General features: G+C 40.2%; 1 protein-coding gene and 1 long non-coding RNA gene across 4 annotated transcripts in view; one reads left to right on the forward strand and one right to left on the reverse strand.

The window, feature by feature from the left end:
• Positions 1–16,990, reverse strand: part of LOC140669725 (uncharacterized) — a 243,534-nt gene that overhangs the window by 25,710 nt on the left and 200,834 nt on the right. The gene's annotated exons all lie outside the window — the stretch shown is intronic.
• LOC140669726 (uncharacterized) overlaps positions 1–16,990 on the forward strand; it is a 31,620-nt gene that overhangs the window by 6,260 nt on the left and 8,370 nt on the right. The gene's annotated exons all lie outside the window — the stretch shown is intronic.

The raw sequence follows: 16,990 nt of genomic DNA on the forward strand, positions 1-16,990 counted from the left end.
GTAAAAAGTAAATGCAACGTTTCAAACAATCCGATTGAAATTTCTCTTTTTTTTAATCGTAAAGTTAAGGAGAAATTGGATGGATCAGCTATGTCAAAAATTAATAAATCTAATACATTTCGGGATTCATGAATTTAATTCGCAAAGCACTTTTTAATATTTTTAAATATAAAATTAATAATTAATTCGTGAGTTAAAGTAAAGATTTGCTCTGTATAATTAAAATTTTTATTTTTATGAATTTTTATATCGTACAATTAAAATCACAAATTAAATAAATAAATTAAAAATGATACAGTGACTGTAAAAAGTTAGTTCGCGATATAATATTTACAATTTTAAGATTAAATTATATTTTACAACTTTTTACTTTAATTCATAAATTAATTATTAACCCTTGCATGTCACGCATTTTTTATTCTGTTTTACTCATTCCAGATCGCAATGTTTTGTCACAGTTTTAGCTGTCTCAGTGTTTGAAAAATTTACAAAAATTTATACATTCTTGACATCTGTAAAAAAAGTTAAAAAATAAATTTTAAACATTTTTTGATTTTTATTGATTAAGGCTTTTAAGACTTTTCTGTTATTAAAATATTGATAGAGTTAAATGACTCATATGCTTTAAAAGTTAATTCTATATATTTTAAAAAGTTAAAAAGGTGTTCTTTTTTTTGTAATATCAAATTCACGAATCTCGAAATTTATTAAATTTATTAACTTTTGACGTATAACTGATTCGTTCAATTCCTTCTTGAAAAGATCTTGTGTTATTTGTAAAAAAAATATTAACGCTGAACTTGTGATAATTTATCGTTGTATTCGCGAAGTCTAGAATTCGTGATTCGACAACTGACCTACCTACTGAAGACATAATCGAATATCGAGTTTCGCTTACGCATCGATGGTCTCAAATTGCCTTTTCGTCCTCGCGTGAGACTTTATGTCTTCTGCCGTGCCATTTCGCAATGCCTCGCTGGAACAAGACGTCGGTTATTACGTAAAAGTTGGCTCATAGTCAGCCCTGACACGATCCTCGCAGCAACGGAGATCGATCGTGCTACCCGATCGCCGCTTTACGGTAAGTTAACCAATACCAGCATACCAAAGGAACCCCCACGAAGGATCGTCGCGACGAATAAACGGTCACCGTGTTTTGCGCAATAGTTTGCACAAACGTGTGTGAAAGACACCGATGCATGACAAGAATCACCGCTGCCCTGAGACAGAAAATATATTTATTAGGTGTCCAGTAAAAAGAACGTTATCTTCTACAATTTACTTCGATCGTGTAAAGCCATGTGTTGCGTGATTCCTGCCAATCCAACCAATGATTGCTCTTATGTCTCCTTTTTTTAATTTGTGAGTTTATTTTATTCAGAGGATAAAATATGAAATACATTCTGTCATGCAAATGTACTACTGTGTTAAATATCGCATGAACGACGTGCTGAAAGTAAATTAAATGCTGAATAAACGATTATGTTTGGCCATTTTCGGATTGTTAATGATAATTCTGATGCGACATATTATATGAAGGAATTAACGCTTCAGTGCATTCATCACGAATTTTTAAATACTGCACGCACACCTGCTGCTTCTTAACATTGTTCGAAGTGTGTTGCGACAAGGAGCAGTCGCTGAGAAACGAAGAAAAGGAGCCGCTAATTATCAAAACTATCATTTGTTACCGAACGTAGGGCGGTCACATTCTCAGCATGGGGCACTTGATGGACTTTTTGACGGTCTCGATCGCGTTGTTAACTTCCTTTTTCGCGTATCTTTATAATTGCCTTTTTACAAACTCTATTTATCAACGAGCACGATTGTATCGATAATAGATGCACATATTATTAAATGTATTTAAAAAGATTGTATTTTATTTATAGGCTCCTCTAATTAATCTGTTAATATGAATTCTATAAAGCAATTTTTTATCAACAGGTCAAAGTTTTTCTCGCTCTAAAGTGTTATTGATTAATATACAAGTGTCAGTCTTGGATTTTCGCTTTTGAAACATTTGCTCAACTTCGGGAAGAATGTCATTAGTGTCTCTTCAGCTTTGCGACAAAAGTCGCAGGCACTATTGATCAAGATTTGTATGGTTCACCTGATTCGTTTCTCTTTTCATCACGCACCATAGATGAGTCTGCGACAGGTTTTCATTTCTTTAGTTACGCCAGCAATACTTTACGCAATCTTTCCTTCGTGGTTTCCATGGTATATTTTCTTCCGCGGGGTATATTTTCCCTCGGGCGTTGAATAGTGCGGACAATACAGTCTCGATTCTTGCTGAAAACGCGTCACACCCTACGAATGAAAGCCGTGCCGTGCGAGCGTTTCACGGATCCGATCTTGAGAGATCGCCTATCGACTTGTCTGACCGCAATGTCAGTTTGATATATAGAGTATATATGGGTAACAATTTAAACAAAAAGACTTGTAATTGTTCTTTGAAAGCAAAATTATACTTTTAAAACAAAACGGAATATATACTAATTAATGCGTGATTTTGTTCATTTTCTTTTACATAATTATGTCATACAAAGAAATGAAAAATTTTTATCAAATGTCACTTACATATATTTAATTTTGAGAATTATCAACTTGCGACGATGAATAAAATTCCATGGAAATTCTAGGTAAGAAAAGATTAAAAGAAAAGAGGTAAAAAATTTTACGGCTGAAAAACTATGTAAAACACTGTGTATAATTTAACTTAATGGATTCATTGGCCTTCTTTTTGCCTTTCGTTTATAACATTCTTTTTGCATTTCGATAATTCAATCAAATACTCCTATGCCCATAGGATTTTAACGCCGCTGTTTTTTTTCCAAACGCATATTGTTGGTGCAACGAATCCGCGAGGTCCCTGTAGACCCAGCGCGATTACAATCGGTTTTTCGCACCTCCGCGTTTTTGCACAACGTTCGACGGATAACAGGGCGATTTCCGGCTACTCCCGAGGACCGATCATTCTGGTAGTTCGCGGAAAATTCGTCGAAAAAAAAAGCGGCGGGAAAAGCTGCCACTGCCGGCTTTCGTTTCGAAGAGGGGCGAGCGGGAATGTCTGCCAAATCCGGAGTTATTTTTGCGCGTCGACACGCGCTGCGCTACCAAAGGGTTAATTCTTTAATGGACGCGTGAGCGAGCGTAAAAAATAATTCTCAATCTTTCGAACTTTTGAATACAAAAATATCGACAGTTATAATAGTTATGATCTTTCTCATAAAATATATATGTATAATGCATTTTTAATTAACTATCTTAATAAAGGATATTCTTTTTTTTACACGTGATTTACAATATAATGTTTAGCGATATTTATTATTATTCGTAATATTCTGCACATATATATGATTATAATAATTAAAATTCTACGTTTCTAGCGGAGAAGTTTGCGCGATTTCCCGGACTCGGTTCGGTTGAACGTCAGGTGTAGAATCATCTCTGGGCCTGGCAGATCACGCCTGGTCCATTGCGCAAGACGGTCATAACTTCGACACGAGCTGATCATTAATTTTACAGCCGGATTAAACGCGAAGCATCGTCGAAATAGAGAAACAAATCAGCCATACTTTGTCCGAGCGTTCTATTGTTCTCGTCGTTCTTTCATAAACTATAAATCGAAAAAAATCGATCGATTAAAGACATTAATATTATCAACGCGGTAATATTAATGATAATAGAAATAACATATCGTTTGAAAAAGAAATACTGATTTATTTCACCGATATTATATTAATTTCGAATATTCGAAAATAATAATGGCAGCAAATATTTTTTTTCTATCTATCTATATCTATCGTTAAGAAGCGGCGCTAATTTACGAATGAAGAAAATCTACGCTCGAAAATCTCTCTGCGATTTAGAAAGGAAAGCGTGCCGACGATGAATCTTTAAAAAAGAGAGGACGTCGAACGCGGGAAAGACAATGTATCGCGCTGCGCCGCGCCTGCCGATGCAGGTATATGGCCCCGCGGCTTTATATATCGGGCCCCTCTTTCTCATCGCCGGAAAGCCGACGATTAGGCCAGTTTTGAAATGTAATGTAGCCGCCGTCACGAGGCCATTTGTCTTGCCGCGCGTTGGTGGACGTCGCGCTGCGGGATATATATTCTGTCTCGAACTGGAGAAGGCGAATAAGAGCGAGAAGGAGAGAGGGAGAGCGAGAAGGACCTGCAAAATAATTGTTCGCTCGATGAGATGAGGGGCCCCTTACACTCGGGTCCTACGAACGACCCAGAGAGCGACCCAATTCGACGTACTTTTGTGATCCAAATGGGATGAGTCAACGATTGATGTTTGTGTCGGCCATTGGCTCCTATCGATTTTGCCGCCTGTCGATGGCTTTTTCGTTCTTTGGCCTCCACGTCCGCCTCTCTTGAAATTGTCTTCTCTTGGAAGAAGTCGTCTTTGCTTTTTTTTATCACGCCGGATCGTGTTCTTCCAGTGAGTCTGCAAATGGCATCTTTTTGTGGTCGCGAACCAAGACCTGCGTTTCGTGCGTTGTAGATATGTTCTTTGAAACTGTAGCGAACACAAATTAAAAACCGAATGTATCTTGTAAATAATTTTTTATCGAAATGGCATCCCAAAATTTGAATCTTTTAGAGATTAAGAAGAGAAAATAATAATATATATTACTTAATAGTTTTAATAATTTTGCTAACGTTTAATTAATTTTTCTAGCAAATATAAATTATGTAACACGTGCTGAAAAATTTTCCTGTTTTCGTCGCAATTGTCACAAATAATTTACAGCTTTCGGCGCGAGCGCGGTTCAACAAGTGCCGTTCGTACGTGAACGCGAATTGAATTCATCGATTCATCACATATCGACGGTTTTTGCTCCTCCGGGCTTCCGTTTTCATTTCATTCCTCCCTTCCTTCGTTTTGCTCTCTTCGCGATCGGCCGATCGGTTTTTTTGTTTCGCAGCTTTGCCGTCTACTTCTCCTTCCTGTTCTTTTCGTCCTCGAGAGAATCCCATGAGATACGAAGGATTAAAAACCACGAATGTATATCACGGACAGGTTTCCCGAAAAGCGAGCCAATCAATGACTCTGGACGATTTGACTCGGTTCGAGTTCCATTTAAACAACATACAGATCAAACCCTATTACACACAAACGACGAAGAGCGACTGGAGATATATGATGAGATAAAAAAAAGAGAAATAGAGGTAGGACGTAAGGTTGTCGAGGACGAACGCGAGACAGACGTGTCCTGTCGTGCGAGTCCTGCGTCGCGAGAATCCTTCAGCTTTGATGTGACCGCCATCGGGTTGTCCCTACCTCCTCCGCCCAACGACGAGAAATCAACCATGCGAGATGGTTTGACATTTTCACTACAGGGGACAAACTATGATAATAATAGGTTTAACTCCGTCCCGGTCAGAACCTCGTCCACGTCTCCGTCCGCGTGAAATTGCCTGGAAACCGGTATGTATGTCCCCGTCGTCGATTTTTCCGGATCCACGATCTCGACGTGGATGTGGACCGAGATCGCGGGATTAGCCGGGCGAACGTTAAACGGATTCTTTCCGCCGGTGTTCCAGTGCAATCTAGCAAAAACAGAAGCCAATCTTTTGTACCGTAAGAAGACAAATCAAATTGACTCGGCAGGTAAAACTTTGCTAGCATGACATTCGCTGGTATTGAGTTTCATCGATGCAGAAGATTTTACTTTTTGCTGCGCAGCATCTTTCCGAATGTATTAAAAATATAAACGGCCTAAAAATTAGGGATATAAAGTGCATTTGAATTTGAAATAATTTTCTTCTCACACAAAATCTTCCTCTTCTTTTTACTCAATTCTTTTTCAAGCTACGATAATTTGAAAAAAATATTGGCTTATGCTGGTTGAGCTGGTTTGAGATTTGAGGTAAACTGTGAGATGACTTGTGTGTTTAAACGTTGAGATAAATAAATAAATGAAATTTTACAGTTGTCTTTCAGAAATTCTCGAATCGTATAAAATCGCCTAAGATCCGTAACGAGACTCGCGTTCTCAACTGTCAATCGACGGACCACGTGGCATAAAAACTATGAGTGCTCTATCGATCGAAGCGGCTATCGTATCCGCACGTGCGCGCGTGCGGCAATTAATATCTATTATAGCGGCGGAAGTGAGAGGAGCGGCGTGTGATCGCGCCGGGGAAGGACGAGAGCGCGGATGACGTGCCAATGACGTCACTGCCGGTCAACTACAAGTATTTCGCATTAGCCCTCCCCGCTTGCCGGTCCGCCGGGCTAATTAATTGGGTTAAAAAGACGTTAGGCGAATTGATCGGTCCATTCAGAAGGCGGACGCGGCAGCATCGACGTGTGTGCGCGCCGAGATAAAGTTATTATTCGCTCGTATCAATTTGATACGCCTGCGCGATCGCGTGCCGACGCGCTATATCCGCCTTATCGTTTCAATTTGCTCTCTCGCGTAGATCGGGACCGTTCATGGGAAAAACAGTCGCTCTTTCCCGCAATAACTTTCGTCTCCGTCTCGTTTCTTGATTTTTTTATTAGATCTCTATTCGAGGATGGAAAAAAAAAACATGCGCATCACTTCTTTGATGTGTGAAACCAAACAGAGGCTACGAAACTCTCGAAAAATTTACGAAGCTTATTTAATTGATAAATCGTTTAATTTTTATCCATCGATTAAGAGAATATCGATAGCTAATTATATTTTATAAGATTGATCATTATAAGAATAGAATATTTCATAAGATTTAATAGGATTAATGAGATATTAAAATTTATTTTACAGATCATTTCTTTCGCATTATAATATGATCATCCATTTATTTTTCATTCTGGTCAATTGGTTTCTAAAACCCGGCAGCGAAAAGAATTATGTAAAATGTGTTTAAAATCCGGAAATAATATCTTTGGAGATAAACTTTCGAATTACAGCGCGTTTTGTAGTGTCTTCTTTGAGATTCTCTCGCGCGAGTAACGAGCTGGCGAAATGGACAAAGGAAATTAGCGAAATATTGCATCCTTGCGGAAAATCGTTTATGCGCGAGGAAAAATGGCGTAGCGCAATCACGAGTTTACGTGAAAGGCCCCCCACATGCCTCGGACAATCGGAGCTTGTTATGAATTTTCGAAAACACTGTATCGTCCGCAAAAGGCCTCCGACTGCCTTTTGTTTGCCTGTCACCGAATACTCTTCGAGATCCCTAGGGAGTCCCAGAGAGAAGATCGAATCACTTTGCGTTCAAGAACCTCTTCGTTTTCTATCATCTTTTTGTCTCCGTGTCATCGTCGCATATCCCTGATTCGAAACGGGAGAAGGCTCGGATTAATGATTCTTCTTTATAATCGGTTGATGTTTTCGAAACGATAAGAGGAAATATTTCTCGGTTTACGGTTCATGCTTTAGATGCCGATCGTCCTAAATAAATGTACATTTGCTTTTGTATATAATATTTTTTTAGATTCACGACTGAGGGATGTGAAAGATTATTTATAAAAAAATCGACAGTGAATAATTAATCAATGCAATCATCAACCGGAAGAGAGAGTATATTCGATGGCACCTCCGGCACCTCTGATTCTCACCGCCCGAAGAAGAAGAGATTCGCAGGATGACGCGTCTCACTCGCGAGTTCTCGAGGGACAGGAGGGACGTGGATATAGAGATGCCTTAAGGCACAATGCGACGCCTGTGGGTTAGCATTGACAGGAAAGGGCCGTGTCATCCCAGCCATGATACACCCCATTGTGCGTCCAAAGGACTTTCTGGAGACTGCATTATCGTTCCTATATTCTTTTTATTAGACCGCTGGTCCCGATTTCTCTCTTCTTCTCTCTTCTCGCCCCTGTTTCTCGCTGTATCAGAGAGTATGCGCGAGAGACGATGCTGCTGGGTATACACACCATACACACCATACACACCATACACACATACGCCTCGCGATGCGTCAGCAAGAAATGGGAGTTGCATCTCCTCTCCCGATCGAGACTTCCTTTCGAAACTCCGCTCGCAGAGCTCACTGCGTGAACGTAATTAATTTCGTCGGCTCGGGTGGCGAGAATAGGAGGCGATATCGGAGATATCATCGGCAAATGACGCGATTTCAGGTTGAATCGACCTTCTCTTTTCAACGGAATAGGATACGTGATGCTGATACATTTAGAAGTCGAATTAATTAGTGAAAGACTCACGAGGCAATATTAACTTGACATTTTCCTTAACAACAATTTAATTTAAAACATTTATGTTCTCAAAATTTCACGAAGTATGGAGACTTAAATCTATTTGATCATAAAATGAAAAAGTTTATTTTTCAAATGTTGAATTGCATTCGAAGTGAAAGCGATTGGATCGATATTCAATTTTCGCTCAAGCTGCAAGAAACTCCTTTCATGTCAATCAATCAATAATTATATAATAGTCAATATAGAAAAATATCATCGACACACCATTACTGCGTGAGAATTATGCCGTTGCATAGACGAGAAATTCGCGCGTCTGACGACACGCCAGCATTATTATTTGAGCCGACAGTAATGTTGATGGGACGCGGCGGAGGAGGATCGATCGCCGAGCGACTTTTAGCCGGAGATTAGGCGCATCTCATCGCAAAGTTCCCGTTGATGATGCAGCGCGCGATCTGCAATTACGCCGCGGAGGAGAATCCGGCAATTACGCCGTGCCAGAGTCGAGTGCAAAGGTGACACGCTAACGTGCCGAGTGATTGATTTTAGCGAAAACGCGAATCAGGGAGCAATTTGTCAAGCCGTCGACGTACGTTCCATCTCTCGCAACACGGCCACGCACAGCGTGAAGATACCGATCTCCTTCTTACTCCTTCGAGTACGAGAGCGCGTTCGAGACTCCTTCACCATCGTCGATACCCGACGTCGATACCGCATCGCGTCCAGGCCGCCGGCGATGTGGATATCGCTTCGGATTTTGCGAGCGAGCGCGAATGGACAATGCATTTTACAGCAAGAGACGTGGCTTGGTCGCTCGCTTCTCGGGCGCGATTTCGCACGTGGGAACGCGCGGGAAAGGTCGACCGGATCTCGAAGACAGAACACTATAGGGTCTCCCTATCCGCGGGATCGACAATGCGCGAAAGGCGAAATAAAAGAAAGGTGCGCGCGTTTCTATAAGCATCGACGGCCAAGCGCGTTTCTTCGACCATTATCGACGTCGCTGCGAGATAGAAAGGCTGATTTAGACGCGAAATCGTACGAGCAAGGGAAACACCCTACCTACAAAGCGCGGCGCTTCGAACGTGTGTTTGAATTTCACGGCGCGAGAGGGGTGTGTCTCGAGAAAAAGAGAGAATCGTTCCCTTTTCCAGCGTGGGATGAGAAAGCGCGACTTGCCCTGGCGTAGTCAGATTGTGAAAGAACGATTCATCTATGCAAAATCATTTATACATGTATACGCATAAATATACGAAATAATTAAAACAAGACTTATTAAAAATATTATATTTATTATATTTAAATTATATATTAATTTTATTTTAAATTTTATAAAAAAATTACTTTTTTTAATTTAAATTAAAAAAAAGAAAACGCTCGTACTTTAATGGAAAAACTTTTGATTAAGTACTTATAAAAATTAAAAATCATCTCTCATTTCAAGTTGAAAGGATTGAAAGATTTTTCTTACTTTCCTTCTTCTTTTCCACGACGCTGCACATTATTCGAAGATTGTAAATTCCGTAAATGAAATCTACGGGGTTGCCGACGTACGTATAATGGAAGCTCACACCGTTAATCGTGCTATGTAACAAACGCTCACGCGGCACGCATACGTCAGTTCGGGATCGTTATCTGGTCTCGTCGCCCCGGTGTTAAGAAGTTAGCCCTCTCTCGATGGGGGTTGCCGAAAGAGAGGAGGAATACAAATGTAAGGGCGGTTAACTCTCCATCGATATGTTTTCTTCACTCCCTCCTATTCCGCCCCCCCGTTGTCTCACCCGGCGCCCGATCCCGCTATCTCGTGTCCCGAACTTTATTAAAAGACACGCTCCGAAAGAGAGACCGGTCGCTTGCGTGGGACTCTTGATTGGATTTTACGATCCCGGCAGCTGCTCCACCGGCGGTTTCTCCCTTCGCGGCGAGTCCTCGCGCGACAGGAGCGAGATCGATCGTAAAGGAAACGCTTCTTCGTTCCTCCATGGCCGGTTTTACGAGCTTGTTGCTTCATATATCGATTCGATCGTGCACATAGCAAGGATTAAGACGCGCGAGAAACGCTCGATTCGATGTGTATGGCGATAAATCGAAAGCATTTTTGCACATTGCGCAAGTTTCATGTTTTAACTGACTAAGAAGGCCTGAATTAAATTATTAGTACAAATAATACAAATACTGTTCCACCTCGAATTACGATTTATATATCATTCAAGTGCAAAAAGTTTAATACTTGGAAAATTTTATGTTTGATTAAAAGTATGGTTGAAAAAGTACGGTGCTGTAAAAGTCATCTTGAAAACATGTCGCGACGAAGATACGACAATACGATCGTATCCCTTCGTTCGATAAGAATTATTATTGTCCGGATACGAGACAATCTGAAACACAGGACAAGAGGACGAGGGGAATAATCGGATGATGGAGAGGTTGATTTTTAACATGCAACACATAGTCGCGTGTGGCCCGTTAGAGCGATAATTAATGGCGTACATCGTCGCGGGCATAAATATCGCTTATTATTACGGGCCGAGATATGCGGACCCAGACCGGACCGAAGTGGCGGTGTCACATTTGAATAACACGCCCGCGAACTAGTGCATAAATTTCTAATTACAAGAAGGAGAATATCTCGTTCCGTTCACGTCGGTTCGCGACAACAACCCGGGCTAAGCTCTTACGATCGTATAAAACACGTCGCCTCGAAAATATATAGCGCTGCTGAAAAATTGATTTTCGCCGACAAGTTGTTCGTAGCAAAATTATGTCTCTTAGAAGGAATTGTCTAAATCAAAGAGAAATTATTATTGACTTTAATGTCGTCTCTAAGATATTTTTCAACGATGTATTGTATTTAATTAATATATAAAAAAATATTAAACATTTATACATTAAAATTTTTCATAGCTCAGTTAAAAAAAGAAGTTATTTCGCCAGTTTTTATTCAAAATGATTTAATTAGATAATTAGGTTTGATAAATATCTTAAAATCGGACGATCACATTTTTAACATTAAATGTAAAATTAAGTATTCGTTCTCTCTTTTTTTTTTCGTTAGGTATCTAAGAATAAAACAATTGTACTTAAAATGAAGAACGTTTATTATTGAGAGCGTAAGCATTATTGAAATAACGGTGTCCCATTGTAAAGAGTATAAGCGCATCATAAGACTGGTGCTGATAGATGTGCTGGCGATAGCGGCGATAAGAATTTTCATCAAGATTAATTAAGGTCGGAGAACGCAGTTATTACTTGTGATCCGATCTCTCGAGTGTATCTAATTATCGAGCTTAATCTCGGCTGATCACACACTCCGTGCAACAATGCGAAGTTGAGTGATGTAAACGATCCTATTAGTATTCTCGATGCGCGTCGACGAATGACGGCACACGATGCGATATAAAAACGAAGTAACGGGTATATCAATAATAATAGCGCCGGTGCATTGATAATTATATCGTCTAATGATACGCCTCCCCATTAACGGCGCAAACGCAAAGTCGGAGTACGCGAAATGTTCTCAAGAAATCCAGGAAATTGCGTCCGAGTGAGCTAAATATTTACATTTAACGTTAAAAATGTGATTAATTATTTAATTAAATATTGAATCATTTTGTATAAAAATCGCCTAAATATTTTTTTTTAACTTTTAGCTATGATAAATTTTAATATGTAAATATTTAATATTTTTCTATATATTAATTGATATTTCGATTAAGATATATCTTTAGCTCGATGTACATAAATTACAAGTTCTAATATTTTTGCAGAATTAATATTTACTGTTACCTGGATAAGAAAATATTTCCGCAACCGCGGCTCTTAATTTGTTAATTGATTAACATAAACGTCTATATAACTCGATGGCAACACAAGTATCAATTCCCGCGAGGTAAATCAGCATAAATAACGTTGTGCGTTTTCGCTTTATTATCGCATAGTGACGGCCGTATCGAGAGTGGCACAGAAGGAAAAACGCGGAATTGATTTCGCAAAGTGTACAGGTAGCGTTGGTCGCGCAGCGCGTAATCGCTTTATTTATTGATGCACGCCTTTACTTTACGAGGGCGGGTTACACAACCCCATAAATAGCGTATCTTATGGAACCTAAAAAACTCTCGGTGACACTAAAATCCGTAGTTTACACCCGTAACCAACATTTACGGTCTCTTTGATCGTGACCGCCATTGACGTCTCTGTCATCCCAATTAGGACGTAGTAAAGTCTCCCCTTTTTTGTCAGACATCGTTTTAGGGTTGAATGTGACGGAGAGGTTTTCGTCGGTAATATCTTCCGCAAAGGGACATGGCACGGATCTGTTGTAGAAAAAGAAAAAAAAAAGAGAAACCGGTTGTTTCTCCGAGAAGGACAATATGGGTATAATCAAACGAATACACCGACATAATCGCGTCTCCACTGAGAGATATTGATTATATAGCGTCTCTTAAGTGCATTCCTGAAAAGCATTTTTCTAAAAGACAGATGTTTATGTACTGTGTAAAAAAAAAAAAAAAAAAAAAAAAAAAGAAAATCGTCAAATCACGAAAATCTTAACCGTTCTATTTAATGAAAACGAATGAGATCCGGGAAGATCAGCATATAATTTGTTTTTAATTATGTAAATTAAATTCGTTTCCGCGTCTGAAAGACAGTGTAAAGAGCGCATTAGCATTTTAGCGATGCGCTTAAGCCCATTTCCGAGAAACGCGTTTTCTTCTCACGCGAAGAAAATCGTTGTTGTAACAACAAAAAAATCGCACAATCGCGAACATTTCAAAACATCAGAATTTAATTGGGCGCGTGCGTTGCGCGTTAGATTCAGAGATCGAATCTCGCTTCAATTCTTCGACAATTTAAGGTAGACACGCGATGGGGACTTTCACTTTCGAACGGTATGGCCTGGCGATCGTGTATGTTGTTAATTGTATTATTAATTACGGTAAGAGAGCCGCGAGCGCAAGGCGTAAGCGACCGATGCGCGCATAATTAAAACTGCATTTTACCGTCGTTCGCTCTCTCCTTCTTTTTTTTCTCTCTATCTCTCTTCTGCCACGCCGTTGTTGATCGCATTCGCATGCGCGGCGATCGTTTCCTGTCATTCGTCGTTGCCGCACGTGTTTGTACGTCGGCGTCGTGCTATACGCAGTCATCGGTGATTTTCCGGCGATGGAACGGGTATGCGCAACGAACACGAAGAACGAATCGCGTCTCACCGCGGGGGATCCCACGGAAAACAAGATCTCATCAAGATAGCTGGATGCTCGCACTCTGTTGCACAGACCTGACGTACTGGCCCCTGCAACTGCCATGCACCATTAACCGAGATCCAGCTAGAGACACCTCGTGTATACGAAAAGAGAAAGAAAGAGAGAGAGAGAAAAGACAAGGTACAAGAAGGGTCGGAGGGAGAAGATATGAGACTAGTCACGTTGTAGCACGTCGAGCAATCTTCCCTTTTTCCTCTTCTTTCTCTTTCTGTTTGACGCGTTATTTTCATGGTTGATCTCTATTTCTCTCTCTACCTTTCTCTTTCTAGGAAAGACCGACGATCGTTGAAATGGGAAATCGTTTAGGTCTTTGAGAGAAACGCCGGTGAGATGTTCGCGCGAACTCATTACTCAGCGCTTGATATCCGCGTGTGCACTTCCTAAAATCTCCGACGTTTATAAACACGCTGCGTATGTGTCAGATGCTCGGTTTGATAAAATTGATATATTTTTTTTTAGCGGACGAAAAACTTTGTCACATGTAGCGAGATGTCAGATTAAAAATGTGCGATTAATTTTTAGAAATTTTTAGAAAAATAATTTAAACATAATTATGATTAATTAATTTGCATCTTTCAGGCATTTAATATATATCTCGACAGTAAAGAGAGACAATTCGATTTGAGGAATAATTTCAAGCTGCCCTCTCTTTCTCTCTGTCCTCAAAGTAAACATTACGCAACAATGGTATCTCATAGTGTACAGTATCAATTACGTTCCTCATCGTTTGTTACCTACGAAGAAATGTTTCCGCGTTTTCTCGCGACCCCTCCCTTCGCCGGAATCCAGCCTCGCGGTACATAATAAATACCCTGTTCACTTCTTTCTTTACCTCCTCACCTCCGAGTCGCTAAGAGTTCGCGAGCATCGTTTCCTCATAATCGCGAATGACGGATCGCGATGTAACGAGGGTCAGTCGTATAAATTACAGTCCGGCGATCTCGCGTGTGTTACGTAGTACGTCGGTCACACAGGTGGGAACGAACCGTCCCCCGTACTTGTGGCGAGAGAAAGGGCGGGAGGGCGAGGGAGTGAAGGAAAGACAGTATTTGTATATACGCCTGGTATCGCAGGCTGGATACATGGTATCGCGTGCTGATTGGCTTTAATTTGAAACGGGCGTCAAAAACCGAGCCGATGATAGTACCGCGGACTCGAAATGGATGGTTTTCACGGGGCCTGGCGATGGTACCCCAGAAGAGAGCGGGCCCCCGGCCGGCCGAGAGCGGCCGGCGATGTTATCTGGTCCGGTGGGAGGCATCTGCCGATATGTATACAATGCCATAGGTCCGCTGGGATTATTACAGCCTTGACAAATTGCCGCGGTGAAGGCCGACCCTGGTAATTACGGGGCGCAGAGAGACGCAGATATAAGGACCGAGTGCGCGCGCGTACATATATATATATATATACACACACACACACACAAATACACACGTACACCACGTTATACATTCGTATGCACTGCTCGTTTTTCTGTCTGCGATCGGTGCTCTGATTGGCAGATCCGTGATGCCATTATTGGGAAAGATTTTTCGCCTTTCACGACGCATCACAGTGCTTATTCGGTCTCTCGCTGACACGGCGGCCTCCGTATTTATTTTACGAGCGACATTATATATCGAAGCAAGAACGTTAATTAATTTCGCTTTCACTTTCAAACGTCATTTTTTTTCATACTGAAGAAGTGCGAGAGCCGTGACAATTTATCATTGTTTCGAGAAATGCTAGTAAATAAAACAAGGATGATCCCGAATATGTGTTAAAAGGGAATAAAAAAAAAAAATTAATATAAATAGAATTAAAAACGATAATTTCACCGTTATAAATATTTATGATATTTGTTCTTTAAAATAGCAGTTTATATTATATTACATAAATTAAATTATATATGTATAATTGTGCATATAACATTGAGAAAAATTAAGAAAAAAATTAATACAATCTAATAAATAGAACTAACAATAATAATTCCACACTCAATTATAAATAGCCAGGATATTTGCAAAATTTTTCTTTGAATTGGCAGTTGGTACGACAACATTATGTTCAATTATGTTATGTAATGTATGATATTGTTATGATAAAACCCGTTTATGTTTGATATTGATATGCTATTGTGTGTACTCATCGAGTTAATCACCATTTAATTACTATCTTATCACTCGCAGTCGGTTAAGTTAGAAGTTAGACGCATCCTTGACATTGAGTGGTTTGCTTGGCACTGCATCGATTGACCGGTATTTGCTTGTAAATCACTATAAAAGAATGAAGAATAGCACCATGAGTGATCGACGAAGCGTTTCCAGGCGACTAAGGCGAGGGTGTTGTTTGGCAGATCAACTCTTGGTACACATGAAAGGGTCCGGGGGTAGCGCGGACGGGGAAGCGATACAGAATTATTGCTCACAGTGCCTTCGCAGACCTTTCTCGGCGCTCATCTCGTACTCGAGCGTGTACGTGATCTCGTAGGATGATGGCTACCAGACTTGAATCTCGGTACGGTCGTGATTACGCTGGATATATCACCGCCGGTCGCTGCGGGGTTCGCGCGTTCGATGTTTTATTTCTATCGGACGATGTAAATATGGACGTAAGATATGTGCAAGCATGAAAGAGAGGTCCTGGAAAAAGATTGAAATTAATGCAGCGGGGTTAATGAAGGGTCAGAAGGATCATCAGTTATTAATGGAAACGGAACTGCTATGTTACGTAGACAAGGAAGCAGTGTCCGCAATCGAGTCTCATTTTGGCAGCGTAATTATATGATGCAAAAAAAAAATGATATTTGTCATTATATTATTACTTATATATACATATATGTAGATGATATAGAAGAGAAAGTTGTGGTATTTAAAATTAATACATGATTCATAAATAAAATTGAAATAAATGCATTTTAGAAATAGATAAGTTGCTATTCTATGCCGCATGTTCAAAAATTTCGAACAGAAAATTTTTAATCTAATACACAGTAAACAAAAAAATGTTAACTTAGAGATATTTTATTTGTCTCACAATAGTTATAAGAAATATAAACTTTATCCTCAAATAAATATTTTTAAAGATATCTCTTTTCGCGAAAAATTTTGTGATTTGGTCAAGAAAAAAGTTACGAGATTTTCCAAAGAGATTATTGCCGTAGTAACTTCGCGAGTCTCCCGACGACGATTCGGCTGATGGCGATGGCCGATTGTGAAAAAGAGAGCACGAAGGAGTGTAATTACGAGTATCCGCCTCGAAAATGCGCGGACGTCCGTAGACCAGCCAGCCAACCAGCTAGTCAGAGCCCCGGGGCATTAATATTTTCCCCGGTCTTTTCTCAGACGGTATCTCCAGCGACGACCTCGGCCCATTAGCCCACCTAATTTATGCATCATCAGCGCAACCCTTTCCCCTTCCTGCATCCATCTTTTCGACTGAAAAGTTTCTAAAGATTTTGCTTCTCTCTGCTCGTCTCTTATGCTTCTCTTTTTCTTTCTCTATCTTCTTCTTTTCTTCTCATCTTTCTCTCTTTCTTTCTCTTTCTCTCGTCCCTCGACGGTGTGGCTCGCGTCTTAATT

This window comes from Anoplolepis gracilipes, chromosome 9 (genome assembly GCF_047496725.1).
Source record: "Anoplolepis gracilipes chromosome 9, ASM4749672v1, whole genome shotgun sequence".
NCBI classification, from domain to species: domain Eukaryota; kingdom Metazoa; phylum Arthropoda; class Insecta; order Hymenoptera; family Formicidae; genus Anoplolepis; species Anoplolepis gracilipes.